The sequence below is a fragment of the Castor canadensis genome, chromosome 1 (assembly GCF_047511655.1).
Source record: "Castor canadensis chromosome 1, mCasCan1.hap1v2, whole genome shotgun sequence".
Taxonomy (NCBI): domain Eukaryota; kingdom Metazoa; phylum Chordata; class Mammalia; order Rodentia; family Castoridae; genus Castor; species Castor canadensis.
Genome location: NC_133386.1, coordinates 50,963,449 through 50,990,795, shown reverse-complemented (window position 1 = coordinate 50,990,795; position 27,347 = coordinate 50,963,449). Strand labels below are relative to the sequence as shown.

The 27,347-nt window shown below is 40.2% G+C and overlaps 1 protein-coding gene across 7 annotated transcripts in view; it reads right to left on the bottom strand.

Annotated features, from left to right (window-relative positions):
- Nucleotides 1-27,347, bottom strand: part of Fyn (FYN proto-oncogene, Src family tyrosine kinase) — a 202,012-nt gene that overhangs the window by 110,659 nt on the left and 64,006 nt on the right. The window lies entirely within an intron of this gene.

Sequence of the window (27,347 nt, the reverse complement as noted above, 5' to 3'; positions counted from 1 at the left end):
CATCTTCTTTCCCACACCTGCTGATAGAAGGCTCTTCATTTTCACCTGCTTGTGCTATAACAGGCTACAGACATGTTTCTCAAAATAATGTTTTAAAATGCTTGGAGTTAATACACGAAATGCACAGGACTCAAAAGAAGCAAAATGTATTGATACACAGTTATCAAAATACTTAACAAAACTGGGATGGGCTTTGTTCAATATTTGAATAATTTCCAGCAAAAATCTAACAAGTGCTGCAATTTTTAAGTACCTGTACATGACAAATGATATTTTAGGATATCTCTGTTACGTAATATAAAAATATTCATAAATTAGGGGCAAAGGGCATAATTCAAGTGGTAGAGTACCTGCCTACCAAGTGTAAGGCCATGAGTTCAAACCCCAGTAAATCCCAAAAAGTCATAAATTATTTTGCAGACAGGGAGCTAAGGCTACTTCATAATAAAAAGAAATGCTTTGTTTCAGTTAAAGGTTAAGGAAAATGATGACAGAACTATCTCCTCACCCATGTTTACAGACCCTGTGATTCCCATCCATGGACCTTGCTCAGGTCAAGAGCCCCAGCTTTAAGGTCTCTCTTGATTCTTGATTCTTTTCTACTTTGATTTTCCCAACACAGTATTATCTTAACTCCTTTCTTTAAAAATTTTTTTTATTTTATCTGCTATAGATACTTGATATTTTAAGTTGTAAAGGAAGGCCCTATGTTTGTTATTGTTTCATTCCTCCCATGGCTAACAGCTTCCCACTCCATAGCAGCATCCATTAGGACTGTATGACTCATTTAGTGAATAAAAGTGTAAGCTTGCTTGTCCTACATGAGCTTGGCTAATATTATCTCATCTTTTTGTTGCCCTATGAGGTCCTAAATATGCAGATGGACACCTGAACATTCTATACTCAGATTATAAATGACTAAAGTTAGACAACAAAATGTTCTCTTCTCTTCAGAAACTGAATGGTTTTATGCTGCTGACTGACAGGTCTCTGTGAGCTGACCAGCTGTTCAGTCATCCCATTGATATATGACACATGAACACTGCCTTTCTGGAGTGAGTCTAGCAGCTTTCCCCTGCTTGTCCAGAGTGCCTGGGAATCTCTCAACCTTCCAGGGCCTTTGCACATACAAAGAATAGTGAGCAATTTCCTATTTGTGGAACTGTGTTGAGGAGGCTGGTTAGTTACTTGGCATCCATCAGACACAGTTTCCCATCAGACTCACATACATGAACCCGTGGTTTTGGGGCAGGAGGTCAAACAGATGCAATGGTAGAATTCCATCTCCTCTGTAAGTACCCTCCTGGATGATGTCTTTGCATTGAGGTTAGAGATGGCAACCACCAACATGACCACCTGACCACATGCTTCACTCTGAGCCCCACTAAATTTTTGATGGATTGGCTCACGATGGACACGGGTCTGTTGGGTCTTATCCTTTTTGCTAAATAGCTACTGCATGAGATTCCTGTGTATCTTTTATCAAAATAATGACAGAATAGTTCATCTTTTTCAAATGAAAGCATAATGATTTTCTTCACTGAAAAACACTCATCAGGATGTTATGACCATTTGCTTTGGCGATATTCATCACTGCAGCATTTTTCACTCCCAACATCATGTCAAGTGACTCTTAGAACAAGTGGGAGTGTTCTCTTCCTCCCCAATAACTACTGAGACTGATGAACTATCCACTCAAAGAACAAAGGCCTGACTTGGCTCACTCTTTTTATACTTATGGACATTTAGATCCCTTTCATTTGAATTTGTTCTTTTTGAGACACAGTGGATATATGGTATTAATTACTAATAAAAATAACTGAATGATAACAAAGAGAGCAACCTGACTAGTTTATCTTTTGTTTACAATGTATTCATTGTTACAAATGATAATAACATTTTTATGGGTGTTCTTACACAACATGTAGCCCTGCAAGCACTGTTTGCTTCTAATCTGTATTACAGACTTTTATGTGGCGCCTAGTATAACGGCAACATTCTCATTACACACTGGGAACAGGAATCTCTAAGACAATTCTTAGAGTTCTCTGTTGGGTCATTCCCTCTTCCTTATTTTTAGCAGATCCCCCATATTTCTCCAGTCACAATGTATCACTTGGGAGTGGGCTCTGAGGCCCCATCAAAATCATGAAATCATGATTTATTTTATAAGATTCCCCAGGTGATCTGTGTGTACAATAAAGGTGGAGAGGTTTTGACCCAAGAACATTATAAAAGGAACATAATGCCAAGGCACTGGGTTCATCACATGCTGGCGTCCAGACAAGGCAGGGCACGGTCAGACCACAGCAATAGTTAAGGGAATCATTTTGTTCAGAGAACTGACTGAGTAGTATTTTTGGTTCTAACAACCTGACAACAAATGGTTCATTTTTGCATTTCCAAAGGCTCTCTAAATCAGCTGGACTCAATGAACCAGAGGAAATGGTGAACACCTTCCAAATTATTTTAACCAGGGTGGTCAACAGTTGCCTTCCCAAAAAGTCACATGGATGTCATTTCCTGCAAAGACAATGGGAGACTAATTGCTCAGCCTCAGCCTCCAATAGGGAAGACAACCTGCGATATGTAATTACTGAAGGGTAAATAAGGAAGAGCTTGGGGCTCTCAGAATCTGTTTCTGGATCTGCTCCAATTACTTGGGGAAATAGGAAAAAAAAAAAAAGTGAGCCAGCTGGTCTGGGAAATGATTTGAAGGGTAGCAGCTTCGGCAGTTACCTCTGCCATTTTTACACATCACTGGTACTTAGTAAAGAGCTTTCTGGGGAAACCAAATAGACCAACTATTATGCAAAACCATACGTGGTTTTAGTATAACTTTGTTTCACATGTAGGAGTGATATAGTTTGGGAGAACTGGACATCTAAATGGACATTACCTCTTTGGTGTATCCTAGCTTCTTAGCCGCAAGAGGGTATTCAGGGTTTGGGTTGAAGTTGGGTATATGGTGTTGACTTAATGAAGAATGTATTTTCTACCAAGGAGTGGAACGATCACAGAATGCTTCTCTAGGCTCAGTCTCATTAGAACTCTTTCTCTCAAGCCCTTTTAGCTTTCTCTTTTCTGACACCTCATATACTTCCAAAGATGCGATTACCATTCCAAGGGATGAGTTTCAAACTATATTTCTAGACCTCTCTAGAAGTCTAGATGTTCCCAGGTCATCTGCTGCCCTAGACAGAAAGTGCCTTGAGGGCAGAGACTTTGTTTTGGACACTGTTATGCTCCCAGTGCTTGTACAGTGCCTGGCACTGAGTTCACAATGTTTGTTTTGGGGTTGTTTTGTTTTGCAATAATAGGGCTGAAGCTCAGAGCCTTGTACTTACTAGGCAGGTGCTTTACCATTTGACCCATGCTGCCAGTCCATATGTCTGTTGAATGAATAACTGAACAGACCGAGCATGTCTCACAAGGTCCTAGCTGACTTCTCTCACTCTGGCTTCTCCTCTTCTCCTACTGACACACACAAATCTCTAAGTCACAGGCTGCTTAGGTCCTTCCCAGAATGTCTCAGCTGGGAAGGACTTAGCAATCAAGCCTGTGCTTTCCAAATGAGAAAGGTCCACTGAGGTCAAGGCCTGCCCAAAGTCTTATAGCAGTGGGTAGCAGAGGCAGGATTTTCACCTAGGCTGCTAACCTAGTGCTCTTGCCGCCAGGTCAATGACCAGTGCAAAAACCTCCAATGGTCTCTCAGGAGAACCTAGTACAAGGCCTGGTATATAGCAGGCACTCAAAAATATTTGCTGGCTGAATGGGTTAATGGGTCTCATATATATACTAATGGGCTTCAGCTCTTCTCTCCAAAAGACAGATACAAAATGGAGATGAGAGGAGATGCTATCTCTTCTAGAATAAGGGGAACAGCTGGAATACCAGATTACTTCCGCTACAGCTTCTCTGAGCTGCCTCTAGGACCTCAGGGCTTGGGACACTGCTGGAAAACAGTGACCATGGTCAAACCCAAACTCTTCAGCTTTGCTCTCAAAACCACCTACCTTCATTCCAAACCCATCAACTGTATTCTCATTTCTTTGTCTCCCTCAGACAAGTCCTACGAGAGCACTTGCTGTTCCCAGGACTGCTTCATCCTCCAGGCCTTCACCTGCTCTATTTCTTCCCTCTTATGTATCCTTACCTTCACTTGAAAGAGTAGAGAACCAATCTGTCCCTCAAGACAACTCTAATGTCAATGCCTCCTTAAAGTGCTTTGCCCAACTTCTTCTCCTAGAGTCAATTTCACTCTATCTGTTCCTGTACCACAGACCTCACTATACTTTCTGCTAGGAAAATAGCAGGGAAATAGTCAGCTCCTGAGGCAATAATCTCATCTAAAGTTACCTCTGATTCACGGGACCTTGCCAGCCCAATGCCTTGCACAGCGGAGAGACCCCTATTGCATCAAAGGCTTTATTCCCCTTAGTTCACCTTTGTGACCAGATTAACACATTTTGTAAATAGGATTCCAAGTCTTCCTCTAGTCTATATGAGTAGCAAATACTTACAGAGCCCCTTTTCTAAGTAACAGTGTAAGTTTTCCTTAAATCTTTTTTTTTTTAAAGACAGGGATGGAACAGGGAAGAGAATCCCCACAGCTCTCCTGTGACTCTGGCTGTCCAGTGCAGTGGACAATTTGTGCACACAAATAACAAGAGATCAAAAATACAGCCCTGACTTCTCCCATGCTACAATGTTCTTTACAAGCCTAAGGTCAATTGTTTGAAAAATTCAAGTTCCAAATGGTATAACACATTAAACAAGCAAGCATACAAACAAAGCCCCATCACCAGTGTGGAGGATGGGAATGAGAAAACACAGGGTTCCCTAGGAAACCAGTCCTGCTTTGACTGACTGTGGCCTTCCCTCCTCATTGGGAGGTTGGTACGGTGCTCTGGGAAGGCATTACTGGCTTGTGGCTTCCCCTTCTGTCAATCCTGGCTTCATTCCAACTAGATGGACAGACTCAAGCAAGGCCATGGTTGTTTTATTATTCGCTGGAGTGGGAGTAAATAGCAGATAGAAGGGAAAGGAAGGGAGGGAGGAGAGGGAGAGAGGAGGGAGGGGAGAGGGAGAGAGGAAGAAAAAACTGGAAGATGACCATGGGAGGCACTCAACCAGCAGAAAGGAATTACTGATCACAGACTAACAGGGTGGGAAGGTCAAACCCAAAAGCTAGCTGTTTCTTTCATCAGGATTGCCAGGACAAGAGAGGCCAGAGGCTCTCTGTGAGCAAAGCACCACAAAATCAGCAAAGAGCTCATCCTCAGCTTCCAACAGGCTGGGTGTAAGACTTCTGGAATCCATGGCTCTGAGGTTGGACTACAGAAATACAGATTTGGGACTCATGGGCACAAACATGTGGGCTGAGTCATGCAAAGGGAGGAATGGATGGATAAGAGAAGCACTGCTCTCACTACTACAATCTCCACCAATTCCCAAGCACTAGTAGTGTAATACTGATATAATTTCATTTTATTATTGTTATTGTTGTTGTTATTATTATTCTGTATTTAAACTTTATTTGGAGAAGAAATAAATGGCATTGTAATAATCAGTTAATTGTCTGGAGGGTGGAATTTTGCTTCCGTAAGACTCATTAGAATAAAGTATATAGGTATAATAATCATATCTTTCCAGTAGTATGTTCCTGTCAGGTGATCACATCACTCATGCATCAAATAAAAAACAAAATAAAACACAAACTGTGTTTTTGTAGTGTACTTGAATTATTTCAGAAGTTAAACTACATCTAAAGAGCTGCAATCCCATCTGAATAGAAACACTAACGTTTGCTATAATACAAGTGCAGCTCCTAGACATGTCCCCCAGCTCCAATCTAGCCAGACACCACTCCCAAGACCCTCCAAATAGACATTCTTCAGTAGTTCCTGGGAAGGCTAGAGAAATGTGTGTAGTGTCACAATGCTTCCCGGATCAACATTAACGATGTGTGCAGATAGCTAGCGATCATACTAGAATCCTAGAAGCTTGGGGCTGAATGGAATGTTAAAAAATACATGCTAAATCTATTTTATTTTTTTGTACCAGAACTTTGTGTGTCATACACATGCACGCAATCATGCACCTCCAAAGCTCATGCTGAACTCTAGTGTGCTAGATAGAAGTGGAACAGAACAGCTCTCGTTCAAGGGGAAGACAAACTCCCACTTGCCCCGGCCATCCTCCTGGCCCATTTGGCAGTTCTGGGTCATCCTAAGGTTCTAAGGGCACTAACAAGCCCAGTTCTAGTCCCCAACCCAATGCAATCCAATACCCAATCTTGTCCTAACATCTCGTCCAGTTCATGTGTAGATTTGCATTGTTGTGGCACTGGCAACCCAACACCTTGTCTACCTTGTCTCTACCAAGAACCTATTTTAACGATCCCTTAGTGTACACGGCGCTGGTGTAGTCTATGATCCAAAGCCTTCCAAATTCTTTGTCCCATGTAGAAGAATCCATGGCAGGACACGTGGGTATAAAGGGAGTTTATTAAAAGTTAGGAAAGAAAAATACAAAAGGGAGCATGGTGGGCACAGGTGAAGTCTGCCTGAAAAGAGAGCGTGCTTCTCTTTTCCAGGTACTTTTAAAGCCTATGCTAACCTAGGGGAAGGACAGAACCAGGTGATTCCCATCCAGTAATCAGTAGGGAGGGGCACGGGCAGTTCCCAGGCCAGGTTAGGGTGGCTCCTGAGCCAGAGCAAGGTCAATCTGAAAGTATTTTTCTATGAATCTCAAACTTTCCCTTATTCTAGCCTGCCTCATTAGGATGCCAAGTTTTAAGCCAATACACCTTTCATAAAAACTGCATTTTTGAAACAACTACTAGTTTATTTGTGTAGCTCTGATTTGGAGTCAATGAGACTTAGATTTAAATCTCAGCCCTGTTAAGTTTGGTAAACTTGGAAAAATTCCTTAATAATGTGAAGTAACAAACCTAATAGTAATTTTCCTTTTCTCTGTTTTTGCTTTTTTATTTCATCAAAACAAATCTCCATCAAAAGAATACCAATTACTTAAGACTAAGTTCAAGGAAAGGTATGTAAGATCTTTACACTGAAAACTGGAAAAAAATTATGTAAAGACATTAATGAAGGCTAAATAATAGAGACTTATGCCATTTACATAGACTGGAAGCCTCAATATTTTTTAAGATGTCAATTCTCCCCCAAATTGAATTTTCAATACAATTTCAAAAAATAAAAAATACAGTAGCCCTGGGAAATAAATATGTGGTATTCATATTTTTTGAAAAGAATCTTAATTTCTATCTTACACTGGGTAAAAATCAAGTTTGAGATGCATGAAAGGTAGAACTAAATGTAGAAAGTAAAATAATAAAACTTAGAAAATGTATGTACCTTCATGCTTTGCAATATGTAAAGATTTTTTAAAAAACAGAACATGAAAAAAGTGCTGACACAGAGGAAAATACGGTATTTTGGATCATGCTAAAATTAAGGATGTTTTTATCAAACATCGACAGAATTAAAAGGCAAGCCACATAGTGGAGAAAATAATTTCAATACATATATCTGACAAAGAATTCTTACAAATCAATAAGGAAAACAGACAATCCAATAAAGAAATGAACAAACAGTTGAGAAGACAAAACAGGAAATGACCAATAAACATTTAAAAGTGTTCTAGAATAATCATCAAAGAAAAGAAATTAAAACCTCAGTGCATTACCAAAACACACTTGGCTAAGATGACAAGAACAAAGCCCATCAAGGGTTGGTGAGGAAATGGCGCATGTGGAACTCTCACACCGGGGGGTGGGTGTCAATGGAAACTGGCAGTATAAGCAAGAGCTGAAAGCACACATATCCTAGGGCCTGGGAACTTGCCACCCAGGAGTCCATCCTACAGAAATACTACATATGCTCATCCACAGACACATTCAACTATGTTCCTCCAAGTGTGATGGTAACAGTCCCAAACTCAAGACAACTCAAAGCCCACATACTGTGGAAGAGCTTAATACATTTTGATCTAGTAATACAACATGAATGAACAAACTCCAGCTCATAATAGCATGGGTACTTTTTAAAATATAAAGTTCACAGTACATAAAAACTAACCTTTAGCCAGGCGCCAGTGGCTTATGCTTGTAATCCTAGCTACTTAGGAGGCAGAGAGCATAAGGATGGAGGTTCAAAGTCAGCCCTGGGCAAAAGTTTGTAAGACCCTATCTTGAAAAAACTCATCATAAAAAAAAGGGCTGGTGGAGTGGCTCAAGTGGTAGAGCACCTGCTTAGCAAGCATGAGGGCTTGAGTTCAAACCCCAGTGCAGCCAAAACACAAAAACAAAAAAACAACCTTTGCTGCTACAAAGCATGTTGCCAATTACCTTGGTGAAGTTGGGCAGGTAGGGACTGGGAAGAGATGTGAGGGGGTATCTAACATTTGAGTTATATTTCATCCAGCTGCTGGTTACAAAAGAGTGCTCACTTTGTGAAAAATTCATTGTTAAGTGCACTTAACAATTTGTGTACATTTTTTACATGTGAATGCTGTTATTTCCATTTAAAAGAAATCTGAACTGCCAGGCATTGTGACTCACATCTATAATTCTAGCTACTTGAGAGGTGGAAATTGGCGGGACTGTGGTTCAAGGCCAGGCTGGGCAAAAAGTTTGCAAAACCCTGTTTTAACCAATAAAAAGCTGGATGTGGTGGTGTGTGCCTGTCATCCCACTATGTGGGCAGCATAAATAGGAGGATTGCAGTTCAGGCTGATGCTTTGCGTAAATGCCAGATCCTATCTCAAAAATAACCAAATCCAAAAGGGTTGGGGGCGTGGCTCAAGCAAGAGGCTTTGAGTTCAAACCCCACTACTAGTACTATGGGGGGGTGGGAGTATAAAAGATATCTCAGAAAGCTTGGGATTAACCTCCTGAAACCAGAAACAAAATAGAGCTCTTGTAAGTACTGAAAGCAAAAGAGCACAGCAACTTAATTTCAGCAAGATAATTCTAAAATTTGCTGCACTAAAAGCTTAAAAGTGCCATTTCATTAAATTGTATTTTTTATTCATTTAAGGTGACTATTATGCTAAAGCTATTTTATTATTATATGTTAGGAGAGCATGAAGCAAAAACAGTTTCAAGATAAAATACACACATCATTTAATTTTATCTTACTGATTTTTTAAAGTGAAGACTTGGATATTCAAGCCTAACCTTTTCCCGTATATCACAAACATTTTTCTGAGGCCTTGGTTTATAGTCTACAACATCCAAGATGGGAAAACCCTGGGAAAAAGGTGTTTTCTTCCTGTGGCACACAGTAGACACTTGATATTTCCCCTTCTTAGTCACTTCATGAGATTAGCTCATTCCTGCCTTTGCAAACTTGCTGAGGATAAAAGAGACAGTCTGAAACACTGAAAACAACTCCCAGGACATCATTCCTGTCTTTGAATTTTTGGGATCCTCAGATGCTCACTCTGGAATACACACACTCAGGAGGTCATACCGGAGTCCTGACCGACGCCTAAGCAGCCAGCATGACATGGAGGGAGGAGACTCTGTTCTTCAGTCTGGGAGCAACCTGACCTTGGCCTTGTGAGGCCTTCTCCTGATTCTGGTCAGAGTGTTTGTTAACATTACTCATGTGCTTGCCTGATACAACAGTGAAATAGTCCCTTGGTGTGTAGATACCACATGGCCAGAGTGGCTTCCTCTCTCCAAAGGGAAGGTTTACTTGTGCAATCAGACCAGCGTCCCAACAGTGCAGGCCACCTCCACAGGAAATGAGAAAGGGCCACACACCATGGCCTACACAGCTCGGCCTACATTCTGTGCTGTGGGAGAACCATGAAGAGATGGTAGAGGATGTGGGGTTCCTAGAAGGAAACCTCACTCAGCTCACCCTCACCTGGAAAGTAAGGCTTGGGGGCCAGCCCTGGAACTGCTCTCCCCATCCACTATGAGGAAATCTGGACCTTTCTTTGGTTTTCCTAAATACTACTTTATCAAAGAAGGCCCCTTCTCACACTGTAGCTCTATTGGTCTTGTGCAGACTTTCTGATGCTAACTTCACTGTCTGTCAATGATGATATTGTAAGTCCTTTAAGAGAAGAAGTTGGGGGGTTTTTCTTTGTTGTTTTCTTGTGGTGCTGGAGATCAAACTCCGGGCCTTGCACATGCTAGGCAAGAATTCTACCACTGAGCTACATTCCCAGTCTTTGTGAGTCCTTTACAAGCCATGCTCCCCACTTTGTCAGAGTTCTCTCTAGTAAGAGAATAACATTTGTTTTGTAAATAATTTTTATCCTGAGTGTCTCAGAGATTTTCATTTTAAAATTGAAGACAAAGCAAGCATAAAATCAGTTAAGAATTTACGTGGACAGAGGAAAACCACCCAGGCCAACTCCTTGAGAGACTTTTAGCAGGATGACAGAGCTCTGTCACCAAGGGTGGGGACCACAAGCTGCAGTCTGTAAGGAAGACCTGACCAGCCACCTGCTTGTATATGATTTTTTTATATGGTTAAAAAAAATTAAAAGAATGTTTTGTGACAAATGTTAGTTACAGGAAATTCAAATTTCAGGGTCCATAAATGAAGTTTTTATTGGCACACAGCCAGCTTTGTCTGGGCTGTTTTCAAATGACAATAGCAGAAGTATCTCAGTTGAAACTGTATGGCCTACAAAGATGAAAATATTTACTATCTGGCCCCTTACAGAAAAAGTCTGGCAACCCTGAGCTAAGGTAACTGCTGGGTTTGCAGAAGTCTATCCATTCTGATTGTATTCTCCTTAAGTGTTCTGTGTCTCTGCCGTAAGTCAAAAGCAAGTCCTAATGCTGGTGCCAACTGCCCCCAAACCAAGTAAACCAACACAGCCCACTAGAGCATTGCCTCTCAATCTGTGGTCTGCAGTCAATCTAGTGGACTGCAAATTCAGCATGGTTGGTTATGCCTAGCATTTTGTTTAATTAAATAAGAGGAAAATGTTAAGGGCACTGAGATGGACTGAACTGTGTCCCTTGATTCACTCACTGTAGCCTAACCCCTGGAACCCCCAGAATGTGATTATATTTGGAGACAGAGTTTTTAAAGAGGAAATGAAGTTAAAAATGAGGTCATTAGAGTGGCCCTGATCCAATATGACTGGTGTCCTTGTTAGAGGAGAAGATCTGGACGAAGACGGCACTGAGGGAAGACATGAGGGAAGACCAGAGAGAAGCCAGTCACCTACAAACTAAGGAGAGAGATGTTTCAGGAGAAGCCAGCCCTGCCAACACATTAATCTTGGACTTTCAGCTGCCAGAGCTGTGAGGACATAAATTTCTGTTGTTTAAGCCACCAAGTCTGTGGCACTTCTTTATGCTGGCCTAGCAAACTATTTCAGGCATATATCATAGTATGATTTTATAGAGAAAAACGGGTTTTCTAATCACACATGTACATGATAGGCTGTGATACAAAAATGTATTAAATTTTATGTCATAACAAAATAAAGTTGAGGATACTACTGGAGGGAGAGTCACACATGCTTGGCAGCAAAACCACCACAGAAGGGCGTTCTTATTAAATCTGGACAGAGGGAAAGAGCACATACTGCACAATGTACCATCTCTTCCAGTCCTCACAGTAACCTTATGTGACCAGCTGATAAAGAGACTAAAGCTCAGAGGTGACTTAAGCCAGGTACATCAAGCTCCACAGCTTATAGGTTATTTCCTATCAATTTCTACTTCTATGTCCCTGAGAATAGCTGTAGTTTGACAATAAATAAGAGAAAACTTTTACAAGTAATAATAGCTAACATGAACTGGATACTTGTAATATGCCAGTTTTCATGCTGGGCATTATATAAATGACATTGCTTTATCCAGTTAACAACTCAGAGTAGTTCTATCCTTGTTTTTCAGCTGATGAATGGAATCTGGAAGAAATTAACTAACTTGCCCAAGATTACAAAACTAGTGAATTGCAGATCCAGGATTTGAACCCCCACTGGTCTGATGCTTGAGTAATAGCTCTTGGCTAGCACAAACTGTCCTTTGAATTGACTGTATTAATTACAATCTAAATATATGACTATTCAATGGGTTGTCTGTACTTGAAGAAAAAAAATGTATACATTTCACTCAAACATCCACTGAACACATACTGTGTGCTAGACCCTCTTCAGAGAGTTAGAGATAACACAGTGAACAAAACAGACAGAAATCTTGTCATCGTGGTAACCAAATGAATTTAAAAAGAAAAAAACCTTAATAGTGCAACTATGCCATGTAGATTAAAATCATCTTATGGATAAAAGTGGTAACAAGTACAATTCATGGGTCCTGAAGGCACAGACCAATGCAATTACAGAAATTATCAAAATCAAAGGAAGGTGAGTAAGAAGAAATTTCTGGTAATTTTATTTAGTATATCTTATATCTGGGTTTACCTACAAGGTAGATAGGTAGTCATGGCCTGTCTGTAAGTAGAGTGGAAGTTTTTCAATGGCAGAAGTTATGTCATACTTTAAGAAATCTCCCTACTAATAAAAGGGGAAATAGACCAAAAGGAAATAATAATCATCAACCTGTATGCACCCAATTTCATCAAACATACCCTGAAAGACCTAAAAGCTTAAATAAAAGCCAACACAGTGGTTGTGGGAGACTTTAACACCCCATTATCATCAATAGATAGGTCATCCAAACAAAAAATCAATAAAGAAATCCAAGATCTAAAATATACAATAGATCAAATGGACCTAGTTGATGTCTACAGAACATTTCATCCAACTTCTACACAATATACATTCTTCTCACCTGCCCATGGAACCTTCTCCAAAATAGATCATATCCTAGGGCACAAAGCAAGCCTCAGCAAATATAAGAAAATAGAAATTATACTGTGCATACTATCTGATCACAATGCAGTAAAAGTAGAACTCAACAACAAAAGTAAAGACAAAAAACATGCAAACAGCTGGAAACTAAATAACTCATTACTTAATGAACAATGGATCATCGATGAAATAAAAGAGGAAATTAAGAAGTTCCTGGAAGTCAATGAAAATGAAAACACAACCTATCGGAACCTATGGGACACAGCTAAGGCAGTCCTGAGAGGAAAGTTTATAGCCATGAGTGCATATATTAAAAAGACTGAAAGATCCCAAATCAATGATCTAATGATACATCTCAAACTCCTAGAAAAACAAGAACAAGCAAATCCCAAAACAAATAGAAGGAGAGAAAAAATAAAAATAAGAGCTGAAATCAACAAAATAGAAACCAAAAAAACCATACAAAGAATTAATGAAACAAAAGTTGGTTCTTTGAAAAAATAAACAAGATTGATAGACCCCTGGCAAACCTGACTAAAATGAGGCGAGAAAAAACCCAAATTAGTAGAATCAGGAATGCAAAAGGGGAGATAACAACAAACACCATGGAAGTCCAGGAAATCATCAGAGACTACTTTGAGAACCTATATGCAAATAAATTTGAAAATCTTAAAGAAATGGACATACATCTGGATACATATGATCATCCAAAATTGAACCAAGAGGAAATTAATCACCTGAATAGATCTATAACACAAAATGAAATTGAAGCAGCAATCAAGAGTCTCCCCAAAAAGAAAAGTCCAGGACCTGATGGATTCTTTGCTGAATTCTATCAGACCTTTAAAGAAGAACTGATACCAACCCTCCTTAAACTGCTCCACGAAATAGAAAGGGAAGGAAAACTGCCTAACACATTTTATGAAGCCAGTATTACACTTATCCCAAAACCAGGCAAAGACACCTCCAAAAAGGAGAACTATAGGCCAATCTCCTTAATGAACATTGACGCAAAAATCCTCAACAAAATAATGGCAAACCGAATTCAACAACACATCAAAAAGATTATCCACCACGACCAAGTAGGCTTCATTGTAGGAATGCAGGGGTGGTTCAACATACGAAAATCAATAAACGTAATGAACCACATTAACAGAAGCAAAGACAAAAACCACTTGATCATCTCAATAGATACAGAAAAGGCCTTTGATAAGATCCAACACCATTTCATGATAAAAGCTCTAAGAAAACTAGGAATAGAAGGAAAGTATCTCAACATTATAAAAGCTATATATAACAAACCTACAGCCAGCATTATACTCAACAGAGAAAAACTGAAACCATTCCCTTTAAAATCAGGAACCAGACAAGGATGCCCACTATCTCCACTCCTATTCAACATAGTACTGGAATTGCTAGCCAGAGCAATTAGGCAAGAAGAAGGAATGAAAGGAATACAAATAGATAAAGAAACTGTCAAAATATCCCTATTTGCAGACGACATGATCCTATACCTTAAAGACCCAAAAAACTCTACTCAGAAGCTTCTAGACATCATCAATAGCTATAGCAAGGTAGCAGGATATAAAATCAACATAGAAAAATCATTAGCATTTCTATACACTAACAATGAGCAAACTGAAAAAGAATATATGAAAACAATTCCATTTACAATAGCCTCAAAAAAATCAAATACCTAGGTGTAAACCTAACAAAAGATGTGAAAGACCTCTATAAGGAAAACTATACACTTCTGAAGAAAGAGATTGAGGAAGACTATAGAAAGTGGAGAGATCTCCCATGCTCATGGATTGGTAGAATCAACATAGTAAAAATGTTGATACTCCCAAAAGTAATCTACATGTTTAATGCAATTCCCATCAAAATTCCAATGACATTCATTAAAGAGATTGAAAAATCTACCGTGAAATTTATATGGAAACACAAGAGGCCACGAATAGCCAAGGCAATACTCAGTCAAAAGAACAATGCTGGAGGTATCACAATACCTGACTTCAAACTATATTACAAAGCAATAACAATAAAAACAGCATGGTACTGGCACAAAAACAGACATGAAGACCAGTGGAACAGAACAGAGGACCCAGATATGAAGCCAAACAACTATAACCAACTTGTCTTTGACAAAAGAGCTAAAAATATACAATGGAGAAATAGCAGCCTCTTCAACAAAAACTGCTGGGAAAACTGGTTAGCAGTCTGCAAAAAACTGAAACTAGATCCATGTATATCACCCTATACCAATATTAACTCAAAATGGATCAAGGATCTTAATATCAGACCACAAACTCTAAGTTGATATAGAAAAGAGTAGGAAATACTCTGGAGTTAGTAGGTATAGGTAAGAACTTTCTCAACGAAACCCCAGCAGCACAGCAACTAAGAGATAGCATAGATAAATGGGACTTCATAAAACTAAAAAGCTTCTGCTCATCAAAAGAAATGGTCTCTAAACCGAAGCGAACACCCACAGAGTGGGAGAAAACATTTGCCAGCTATACATCAGACAAAGGACTGATAACCAGAATATACAGGGAACTTAAAAAACTAAATTCTCCCAAAACTAATGAACCAATAAAGAAATGGGCAAGTGAACTAAACAGAACTTTCTCAAAAGAAGAAATTCAAATGGCCAAAAAACACATGAAAAAACGCTCACCATCTCTAGCAATAAAGGAAATGCAAATTAAAACCACACTAAGATTCCACCTCACCCCTGTTAGAACAGCCATCATTAGCAACACCACCAACAACAGGTGCTGGCGAGGATGTGGGGAAAAAGGAACCCTCTTACACTGTTGGTGGGAATGTAGACTAGTACAACCACTCTGGAAAAAAAATTTGGAGGCTACTTAAAAAGCTAGACATTGATCTACCATTTGATCCAGCAATACCACTCTTGGGGATATACCCAAAAGACTGTGACACTGGTTACTCCAGAGGCACCTGCACACCCATGTTTATTGCGGCACTATTCACAATAGCCAAGTTATGGAAACAGCCAAGATGCCCCACCACCGACAAATGGATTAAGAAAATGTGGTATCTATACACAATGGAGGCTAGAGGCGTGGCTCAGGTGGTAGAGAGACCCTGTCTGGCAAGCCCAAAGCCCTGAGTTCAAACGCCAGTACCACAAAAAAAAAAAAATTCAATCAATATACACAATGGAATTTTATGCAGCCATGAAGAAGAACGAAATGTTATCATTCGCTGGTAAATGGATGGAATTGGAGAACATCATTCTGAGTGAGGTTAGCCTGGCCCAAAAGACCAAAAATCGTATGTTCTCCCTCATATGTGGACTTTAGATCAAGGGCAAACACAACAAGGGGATTGGACTATGAGCACATGATAAAAGCGAGAGCACACAAGGGAGGTGTGAGGATAGGTAAGACACCTAAAAAATTAGCTAGCATTTGTTGGCCTTAATGCAGAGAAACCAAAGCAGATACCTTAAAAGCAACTGAGACCAATAGGAAAAGGGGACCAGGAACTAGAGAAAAGGTGAGATCAAAAAGAATTAACCTAGAAGGTAATACACACGCACAGGAAATTATTGTGAGTCAACTCCCTGTATAGCTATCCTTATCTCAACCAGCAAAAACCCTTGTTCCTTCCTATTATGGCTTATACTCTCTCTACAACAAAATTAGAAATAAGGGCAAAATAGTTTCTGCTGGGTATTGAGGGGGTAGCGGGGAGAGGGAGGGGGCGGAGTGGGTGGTAAGGGAGGGGGTGGGGGCAGGGGGGAGAAATGACCCAAGCCTTGTATGCACATATGAATAGTAAAGTGCACTTCCTGAAAAAAAAAAAAAAAAAAAAAGAAATCTCCCTCAGTACATGGCATAATGTACAATAGTTTGAGTTTACTTTGTGTGTTTTTTTTTAAGTTGTTTCCAAGACAAATGCAGAGGTTATTCAAGATTAATGGCAAGAGTCAGATAATCCTTTGGAAGTCCTCATAGAGAAGGACTGATCTTGGTGCATGGTATCCAGGATAAGAGCAAAGAAATACACGTTTAACTGGAAAAATTTTAGCTAGACAAAAATGGGATACTAGTATAGTGCTTGTGATATCAGAATTAGTGCCTGTTTATGACAATGTGATAAAAAAAGAGGATGAGTAAAAGGAAAACAAAATATGTAGGATTATAAGTTTTAATATATTTGTTGCAAAAACATTTTTCCTAAGGTTTCTTTGTTTTTAATTTTAGTTAGGGTTTTTCTTATATATCTAAGATTGATATTTTTACTTAGTCAAGTCTATTAATCTTTTCATCAAGAAATAACCAGAGAAGCAAATGTTTTGAAACCAGAATGTTCATAAGTGTTATTTATTTAAATAATATTAAACTATGTGTATTTAGCTACGTAGTAAATAAGATGGTGAATGACTAGATATATTATTTGTTCACACAATGGAAAACATGACAGTTGTTATCCAATCACATTAATAAATTCTACAATAATATTAAATGAAAGAAGATAAAAAAAAAAATATATATATATATACATACACACCCACACACATATATACACACCACCCACACAAAAAGGGGGGATAAATACATCTTAACATTGTTTTCTCAATATTGGTGTGATTAGGAGATATTCCTAGCAGCTTCTTTATAGCTTATCACATTGTCTACAATGAAAAATTTAAAGTCAGGAAAATATTAAAAACCCGTTAAATAAGTTTAAGTCAAAGAGAAGGTATACCTATAGAACCTCTACTGGGCATCTGTGCTTTCCTGAGATGTGCCATGTTCACCAGAGGCCTCTGACAACAAAAAAGTGTTGTCAGAGGCCTCTGGTGAACATTCTGGTAATGTTATTTTAAAATATCTTTATTTCTAAATTCAGTTGCAAAGAGGTTTCAAAATAAACTCATCAGTGGCCAAGGAAGTCACCAGGATGAGATGAAAAATTATAATGAATCCTTCAGCTACAATAACCCACTCACTTTCAAGTAATTATTAAATGCCTGTCATGCTCCAGGCACTCTGTTAGATATCAGAGGGTCAAATTAGGTCTTTGGGAACAAATGATCCATGGGCTAACACTGATCTTATGCACCAGACCTCTGCAAGATGCAGTGGAAAGCAGGGCTGGACAGCAGTCCTCACTGGGGCTCTGGCCTTCCCTGGATGTGTGGCCCTGAGAAAGGATGGCCTCACCTCTGTGGCTCTAGCTGCCTTATTTGTAAAACAAGGATAATCCTGACCCAGTCAAAGCACTGTGGCGAAGAATAAGTGTGAAGTTTCTGGGCTGGCTTTTTTATCTTTCCAATGCCATATGGATTCTACAAGCTAATAGGCAGTATTGCTTCCTGCCTTGGGAAATTGTATATTTATTCAAGAAAAAAATAAAGGGCTAGAAATGTGGTTTAGTGATTAAAAGGATATTTCACATTTTTCTTTCAGATATCCAGATTAACAGTTATAGAAGTGAACACCCATTTTCTCAATCCCAGACAAAAGTAAGGGGAACTCCAGGTTTTGGAAAGTTCAGCCACATTCCAAAGGCAAAGCTAGGAGAGATGCTAGAGAATTAATGCAATTATGATTAGCACTTCAATTCTATAATTTTATAGCAATTCTACAAAATGGACAGAGTTTTCCATTTCTTCCTGTTGGGAAGGGTAATTTTTTTTTTTTAAAAAGCAACATTTAAAAACAAACAAGATTAAGGGGCAGTGAAAGATAAACATCATGTACAAATCAGACATAAATGTACAAATACATCCTGATGCTCTCCCAAACGGAGCTCATTTTCCAAGTACTGGGAAATTCATAGTAATCAATTCCCTGTTATGTACAGAAGTGGGTAGAGAAAAGCATGGGGGGTTGGGGAGGGGCACAGAGAGTGGCAGATGAGGTGTATTCAGGGAGATGTCACCTCAGGAGCTGTTCAGGTGAGTAGATGTCTGATCAAATGCACACCTGGACAGAGGAAGCACAGGTCTAACTCTTGGTGTACATGTTTGATGCAGAAGATTAAGGATAGTTTTTTGGTACTAAATGCCTGTCTCTACAACAGCTTCAGATTCTTTGTGGCCCATCTGCCACAGTAAGAACTGATAACTGGAATGCTCCAGCAGCTTCATATACACATGGACTAGAAGCCCTCACCTCTCAGGTCTTTATTTCATGATGTTACATGAATAACCATCCAGGCAAAGTTGTGCACATGACTTAGGTGAACAGATACCTCTGTTGACTTTTCTCTGTCTCAGGGCAAGGATGGGCGTGATTCTCATCCTGCTACTCCTGTGCCTTCTCCACTCTCGGTACCCTGACTCTTCTGAGCCTCCAAACACTCCTGCTCCCAGGGCAAAATTGCAGAAGAAGCAGCCAATTGATTTGTTGATTAAATAGGAGTAAAGCTTGCAACCTCCATCCTGGAGGGTTGTGCAGCACTGCACAATGGCAACTGGCAAACTTTATTCTGAAGGATATGATGAGTGTGCTGTGATAGTCATTGCTCTACTTTTTTAAAGGGAGTTGTAAAAATTACCTTTAAAATGCCTGCTGATGCCCTGTGGGTATGAGTCACTTTGTGAAGCAAGATCAAAATGAATCCTCTATTATGGGTTTCTGCTGGCTCTTTGATTCTAAACAACTTTATTAATGTAATAAAGTAATGTAATAGCAGTTATGCACACATCAATGAGAGAATAAATTCTTTGGGTTTAGGGGAGCTTCAACTGATGATCTGTATTAAGCAATGTAAAATGCTTTTTAATTTTCTTTCAAGTAATGAGATACTACCACCCCAGAAGAGCTGAAATTTAGGCACAGGTCTCAGCACGGGGCAGAAAGGCCAGGGGATGGGAGAAGAAGACTCTCTAGCCCACTGGGACTCTGCAAGGAGTCCTCAGCATCACTTGTGGGAATGCAGCAGAAGCACAGATGCAACTTGTTGAAGGGATAACAAATATGATGAAGAAAGAAGAAAACACACAAAAGTGAGATGGACACAGAAGGAATTTACTATCAGCTCAAAGAGGAAGGACTGTGACTTTGCTTTCCAAATCTGTCCCTCATTGGTCCATTTTTTCAAGGCATAAGTTAACACTATTCACTGACATCCAAAAATACCATGACAAATGGGAATTTAAGTTGCAAGGATGATGAAGCAGAATTCCTAATGAGCAGGGTATTTGGCAGTGGCACAGAGCCCTGCCTAGCATTTCTGGAAATCCAGCTTTCAATTTAACCCTCTCCTGCCCAACCTGAGGCTCTCTTTTCAACACTTCTCAGGGGGAAGCCAAATACCACACTGCTTTCTCTGAGGACAATGAGTAGGGTGTAGGGTGGGGGGGTGGGGGGGGGAGCTACAGAAGAGACCAGCATAAGTGGCAAATGCCTAAATTCCATGATTTGAGAAGAAAATAGATCAAAATTTTATTTATTTATTTATTTATTTTATTTATATGTGCAAACAATGTTTGGGTCATTTCTCCCCCCTTCCCCCCCTGCCCCCTCCCTCTCCCCCCACCCCTTCGCTACCAGGCAGAAACTATTCTGCCCTTATCTCTAGTTTTGTTGAAGAGAGAGTATAAGCAATAATAGGAAGGACCAAACGTTTTTGCTAGTTGAGATAAGGATAGCTATACAGGGAGTTGACTTGCATTGCCTTCCTGCACATGTGTGTTACCTTCTAAGTTAATTCTTCTTGAACTAACTTTTTCTCTAGTTCCTGGTTCCCTTTTCCTATTGACCTCAGTTATTTTAAAGTATCTGCATTAGTTTCTCAGCATTGCAATCAAAATTTTAATCTAATAATCTCTTCAGTATTTGCTGCTCCATCTTTAGTCACCTGATGCTTCTTTACATTTTATACTAATGCTTCACAGATAGTAAGAGACTTCTGCCAACAAAGAACAAGATCCACACATTAAGGACTAGATATACAGTCACAGATGTAAGTGGATGTCTGTGTGGGGCTGCTGAAAGCCTGGTTTCATTCCAGAGAGATCTGGGAAAACCATCTGCACAGGTGGTCAAGCAGCCCCCTAACGTCAGGAAGCAATGGGGTCCTATCTTGATCTTTGGTTCACTGGTGATCTCCCATTTGGAAGAGTTAAGAGCATTTTGGGTTTAAAGTGTATTGCATTTCAACATTCCAATGCAAACCATTTCTATTCTGATCAAGGTAGGGTTCCACACCCTCTGTATACTTTAGAATTAGGTGATTTTTCAGAGGAGTTTCCCATTTTTCCAGTACCACTTGCTCTGTCACCCCAAAGAAGAACTAATGGGAATTCTTAGGACATGTAGTCTAACCGAGCAAACATTTATAGGGAGAGAAATTTGTTGGCTGAGGAAACAATTGATTGGGTAATGCTGAAATACCAAAATTCAACAGCACCTCCTTACCAGCACATTCATTCTGAAGTAACAGTAAGCTGGGCATTTCTAAAATTCACTCACACTAGAAAAACAGGAGTCAGTTACATAAATAACGAGTGTCTGACACCATGACAAATCCAAATATTGTACACTGTTTAGGGTTTTTCCTTCCTCCCACTTCCATTGCTACTAGAAATAGATGAGTGTTCTGGAGACAGTCTACCTGCGAGCAGATTTTGAGAAAAAGGCTTTGCCTCTACTTTAGCTTCCTGTACACCTGACATGGACTTATTGGGCCCCAGGGAAAGATCTCTGTATAGTAGGTGACTGAACAAGTTACAAGATACTAGGTAAGTGATAACTAAGAGAATAGATAAGTATCAGACCCTGTCTCAGCATTCAAAATTATTTGCAGCCTACTTGGCAAATATTCACATCCTAAGTCAACTAACAATGTAATACTTAACCACCAATTAACTATTTACCAAAATGGACACTTGGTGGAGCTTGAGGAAACCAGGTAAAACTCCTAGATTTCTCAATCGTGTATGCTTTTTTTAGCTAGGAAATTGCTAAAGCTGGTACCAGAAGATGACCAGAATCCAGCTGAAGCTCCTCTAAGTGAGAAAAACAGAAATTAAACACTTTTCTCTAGTAAAAGGTCCCACCTGCTTTGAGAACTGTTCACAGGACCCAGCATCTGCCTGAGAACAGCTGTTCTATTGTGGCTACTTCATCCTCTGAGCACTGTTTCTGAGTTTTTAAAATTTCTCAAGTCAGTTTCCTTTCAAGTGTACACATTTGTTTGGCTTCTCTAAAAGAATTAATTCAATCACTTCAAGTATTTGGGTTTCGTTAAATGCTTTCTCCCCTTCCCCCCCAACCCCCCCCAAAAAACATGCCACTTTTATGGCTGACTCTGGAAGTGAAGCTTCACCTTACAAATCCCTCTTATATGGAGGTGAAGTTTCACTCTACAAATCCATTTTTGTGTTTTAAATCAAGGGGTAACATTAATACAAGTCTAAGAGGGTTTCTTATACTTAAGCCACTGTAAATTGAGCACTGTAAATTACAAAGCTGATTAGATCCCAGCCAATTTTATTCCTCATATACCCTCAGCTTTTTAGTTTTGCATTCTGCTTCATATTCTCCAATCCGTCAAGAGGAGTCAAGGGTAAACTCCTTAAGGTCATGGACTGAAGTGGCCCACTTTATAAAGTTTTGAACTTGTGACTCTGGGGATAGGTGAGGAGAGGCCACAGAGATAGAGGGCAATGTAGGAACCTGAATAGTATTATGTCTTTGCTTATAGCTTTGACTGAGTAATGTTTTACACTGTAACTCCTGAGATTAAACAAAAAAAAAAGGTAATTTGCCAAGGGTAATTTCATTTCTGCAGTCAACAGTGCAAGTGTATAGTTCCCTGAAGAAATAATCTGTGGAAGAAGAGGCACATGAATTTCAGCTGCCCAAAGAAACCATACTAGGTTACTTTGGAATAATTTGATTTCTGGAGAAACACCAAAAAATATCCATCAAGTCAGGAATAGAGCAAACCACATGAAAGGAGAACAAGAAGAGCACTGCCTCTCCCATAAATGACCTTCTCCCCTCTAAATAGTTCCCTACATGCTAATTTACAGAGTGGATAAGACAGTGTGGACACAGCTCCTGGTTTCACTGAAATCATCTCATCCTCAAATCCACAGTTTATGTCAAAAGATGCTAAAGTAAACCAAACAAACTTTAAAGGAACATTTCATTCCTGTGATTTAAAAGCCAAGAAAAGATATCATGGACCTGAAAATACAGAGAGGCTATACTTAAGAACAGGGAAAAAATATGGCAAAGCCATGCTTTGGGGATATCCACATCTCCTGTTACTTTGGGTCCATGGAGGAATGGGGTAGAAACTTCTACCTGAGAAGAGGCACTTCCTTCACTCTTCTCTGTGCGTTTGTGTTCTATTCTTCCCAAGCTGGCACTGCAGTGATCTTTGGGAGCTCATAAACACAGTGATTGCTCTGTCACATCTCTGTCTCAGGCAGGCTTGGAATTCTGTATTTCATGGCCATTGATTTTTTTTTTAACGCCAAAATACAGCAAAACTTTAGGTTTCTCTTTCCTTTCACAGAGTAGCTGGGTTTCAGAAACACACATAACATAGCCCATTTGGCATCCAATGAAATGAGTGACATAACTTTAATTTTTAAACCTTAGTCTTTGTTAACTGGGATATAAAACATAATCCAGCCTCTTGGTGACAGGGGGCTACCTAGTACTTACAGAAACTAAAACAAAAATAAAAGAGCTGACTTATAGGGAAAGTGTGGTCCACCCAAGTGTGGAAACTTGGAGGTTTAATAAGAATCTACTATGTCAGCACCATGCAGGAAAAAGATCTCAGAGTGAGGTTTGACTTCCCTGGTCATTTTTCCTGTCACTTGAATTCTCATGTCACCTCATTATAAAACAAAGAATGTAGGGCAGGCAATTCCTTTGGTGCTCCCAGGGGTGGGGGCAGTGAACCTCCAGGAGCCTCTGTCTATAGTCTGCCTACAGAGCCTCTTAGAGAGTGGAGCCCTAGCTGGCCTCACCACTTGAGACCAACACCAGATGGCTCAAAGTGTTTGCAAGTCAGTGGTGGTTTAGTCCTACAATGCATTCTCCATGGATGGTTAAAGTCTAGAAAAACCACCTTTGAGGTTTCTTTTCCACCAAATCAGAGGCTTTCAACCATAATCCCTCTTAGCCTTGGATTCCAATCACTAAAGTTATAGAGAACTGTCAAGCTTCAGGTGCTCAGTCACAGTGAACATGCCCAGATAAAATTCAGGGTGTCAGACTAAATTTAGATTTCAGATAAATAATTTTGGACATACGTAATTAAAAAATAATTCATTGTTTATCTGAAATTCAAATTCTACAGGGTATTCTGTATGTTTTTGTCAATCTGGAGATCCTACACATGATAGATGCTGCTGCCATTGGAATGAGGTACTAGACAGCCTCACTCAGTTGGCCTTTATGCAGAATCAAACCAGTGCTGGTCTAATTTCTGGGTCTTAGGAACAGGCTCTAGGGTGTTCAAGGTCCTGTCTCATCAGTCCTTTCTTCCTTCTCTACTGCCCCTTTCTGGTCCTCTGTACATCCTACCTACGTCCTCTCCTTCTGAAGTACAAATTGTCTACTGACCACCCTTCTAACCACAGTCCCCTTACCCTGGCTGATGCTGTTCTGATGAACTTAATTCATATACACGTCACTGATTACTTAATGAGTAACCAACTGTTTTTTTTTTTTAAAGGTCATTTACAACATCAAATTATAATGATTAAATTATAGGCCTTCTGAAAATTGAAGTTAAAAAAAAAAGGCTGTGAAAGGCATGGTGGGTGTGTGTGGGGGGTTACCACTTGGGAGTTGCCTCTCACCATGGTTCCTCTAATGTGTTTCTGCTTTTCTTAGTGGTTTCCTTTCTCTTCTGAGCCCACAGATAGTTTTCATGGTGGTTGAAGACTGGGGATAAGGGACAAGACACAGGGGGAAGTAGAATAGGATGGAGTAGGAAGTTGAGGTTGACATATAAAGTGGAAACCCCACTTTGCTCCTAGCCTATAGCCACCATCTAGGAGTTTCCTTAGCAACAGGATCTAATTTAGATTGTGGAAAGCACAAAGCCTGACTGTACTTTCTCCTTTTTGACCTCATTATGTTTGGAGATGGAATACAATTGTGCACAAATTGCAACTCCTGGCACCTGAATGCTGGTCAAAAATAGACCCAGGCATCATTAAGAACCACCTCTCTCTTGCAGGGCAAACCAGTCTGGATGGCTCTGAAAGCTAGCTAACCAAGGGAGGCCCCAGTATTCCTCAAGCATGTCCCACTGTGGCAGGCCCAGTTCTGTCTTCCTAGAAGGGCCTTTCCCTGGATTATTCTATCCAAGAGCACCCTTTCCCTTTTATCTACAACCCAATAGCTAAAAGCACTTCACCAAACACCAAAGGAATTGGACTAAAAATTAACTAAATGGCAAAACAGGAAAAAAGAGCTTACTGCCTTTCTCACACAATCAGCCCTTAGCAGGGTGCCCCTCCCTGGAGTTGTGAGGACCATAGAAATGCTGTGTCCTGGCCCACCTACTGAAGGTGAGGTGAATTTTTACTAAGTTGGGACTGAGAAATTGAGTCTGATAATTTTGCAGGGTAGTGGGAGGCCCTCAGGGTCTGCCTCACTAACTCAGCAAAATAAACCTGACCATAACCTTTTTATTTCTGTCCTGATGTGAATCATTCTGGATGTCAATAAAGTTCTGGTGGGGATGGGGAGCATCTTGGGGACAGGAGTCTTGGGGACAGGAAGTGGCACTCTGAGACTATGCCCCCTGAGCTTTACATCCTCATTTCATCCTTCTAAAGCTGAAGGAGAAATGGACCCACTGGTCTAGCAGAATTTGAAGTTGTGTCTTTGGGCACCAGTGCATTGCATACCACACCTTCTGCGTCTTACGTGGGGAACTGAGCCCTGATTTCCAGGGCCAGTGCAATGCCGATGCTGTCTTCGGGCATGCTCACTGATGGACGGAGGAAGCATTTCATGGACATATAACAAGGGCTCTACTGAAGAGGTTCATTTTAACAGAGGGCTATTTATGATAGTTTTGTAGCAAAACAGTGCCCATTATTTAGACAATTACATTTCACATCTTGAGATTTACTTTGATAAACTACAAGAACTTTTTTCCTAGCAGACAGTGTAGAGTTCCCTGGCAGACCTAGGCTGGGCTTTATCCTGGATGATAAGAAACTGTCTCTCCTCATCAAAACCTTGCACAGTGAGCCAGAGGAGTATGGTCTTCCTGGTAACTATCAGTTCATTGCTTTTACAAGAAGCTGAAAGAACTGCCCCTCTTTCTCAAATAAGTTTTTTTTGGGGGGGAGGTGCATTATGTTTTTAGGATAATTCTTATTTACAATCAGAAAGTATTTCTCTTGATCACTCACTCATTCACTCCCAGCTAAGACTACCCATGGCACAAAATGTAGGCATCTAGTGTCCTTTAACTTATTATCTTTGGAATGCCACCCAGGTCTGGGAACTATAAATTATTATCATATACTAAAGAATTACAAGATGTTGACATCTTTAGTGTCCCCATATCAGTAGGGCTAGGCCTAGCAACCTGCACATTCATAACCTCCCCAGGGGATTTTGGAACTCCCCAAGTTTGGGAACCATATTGGTATAGAACACATTGCTGTAATGCTGAGGTCAGAGGCCAGCCCCCCTGGATCCAGTTAGTTTTGCTTTGTTACAAAGGCACCCAAGCAGCAAAGCCATAAATGTATCTTCTGTTCCTCAGGGTATCAGCAGGAAACAGACAGTACTCTCAAATGATGATAATTTCAGGGGAATTTATCAAGGGGTATTTACAAAGTGAGCAGAGCCCAGGAAAACCACAAGGCTTGGTGTGGTCCAGGGTAAAGTGGGTAGGAGCAGGCTCTGTTACACCCCAAAACCTGAAGAAGCCAGAAAAGGAAGCAGACACCTGGGCCTGGGAGAGAAACACTAGGGGGCTGCCTGATGGGAGTTGTGCCTGCCTGATGGCTGCTGCCAGTCAGGAGTGATCTCAGAGGAAGTAAATGCCTGGACCTTGCTCTCTTCCCTCCCTCCAATCTCTGGATGCTCCTCTTGCTAAACCCAACTAGTAATAAAGAGGCAAAGGGGTCTACCATGGTAGTGCACAGAAGTTAAGTCGTTGCACCTCAGAACAGAGTGGAGGACGGTTAGTGTGTTTGAATGCAGGGTGTCCAGGGAAGATGCCTGATAGAAAACCTAACAGAAAATACACATACCAAGGAGTGTTACACTTTCACCACCGTCATCATAATGGCATTCCACAGACATCAACTGCTGAAGCATCTGGAGCCAGTGTCACAGTTCCCACGGTGGTTGTTGGAGCCCCTGACTCCACAGGTAACTGCAGCGTCCTACCCACACTTTTGAAAGAATATCTGTCCAGCAAGTGTGCATTTCAAAAATGAATTCACAAATGGAATTTAATAATATTTCTTAAATATTTATGGAACACCTATTTTATGAAGTAAATGACATTTTACTTTAGCTAGGTAGAAAAGGTCTCAGTGT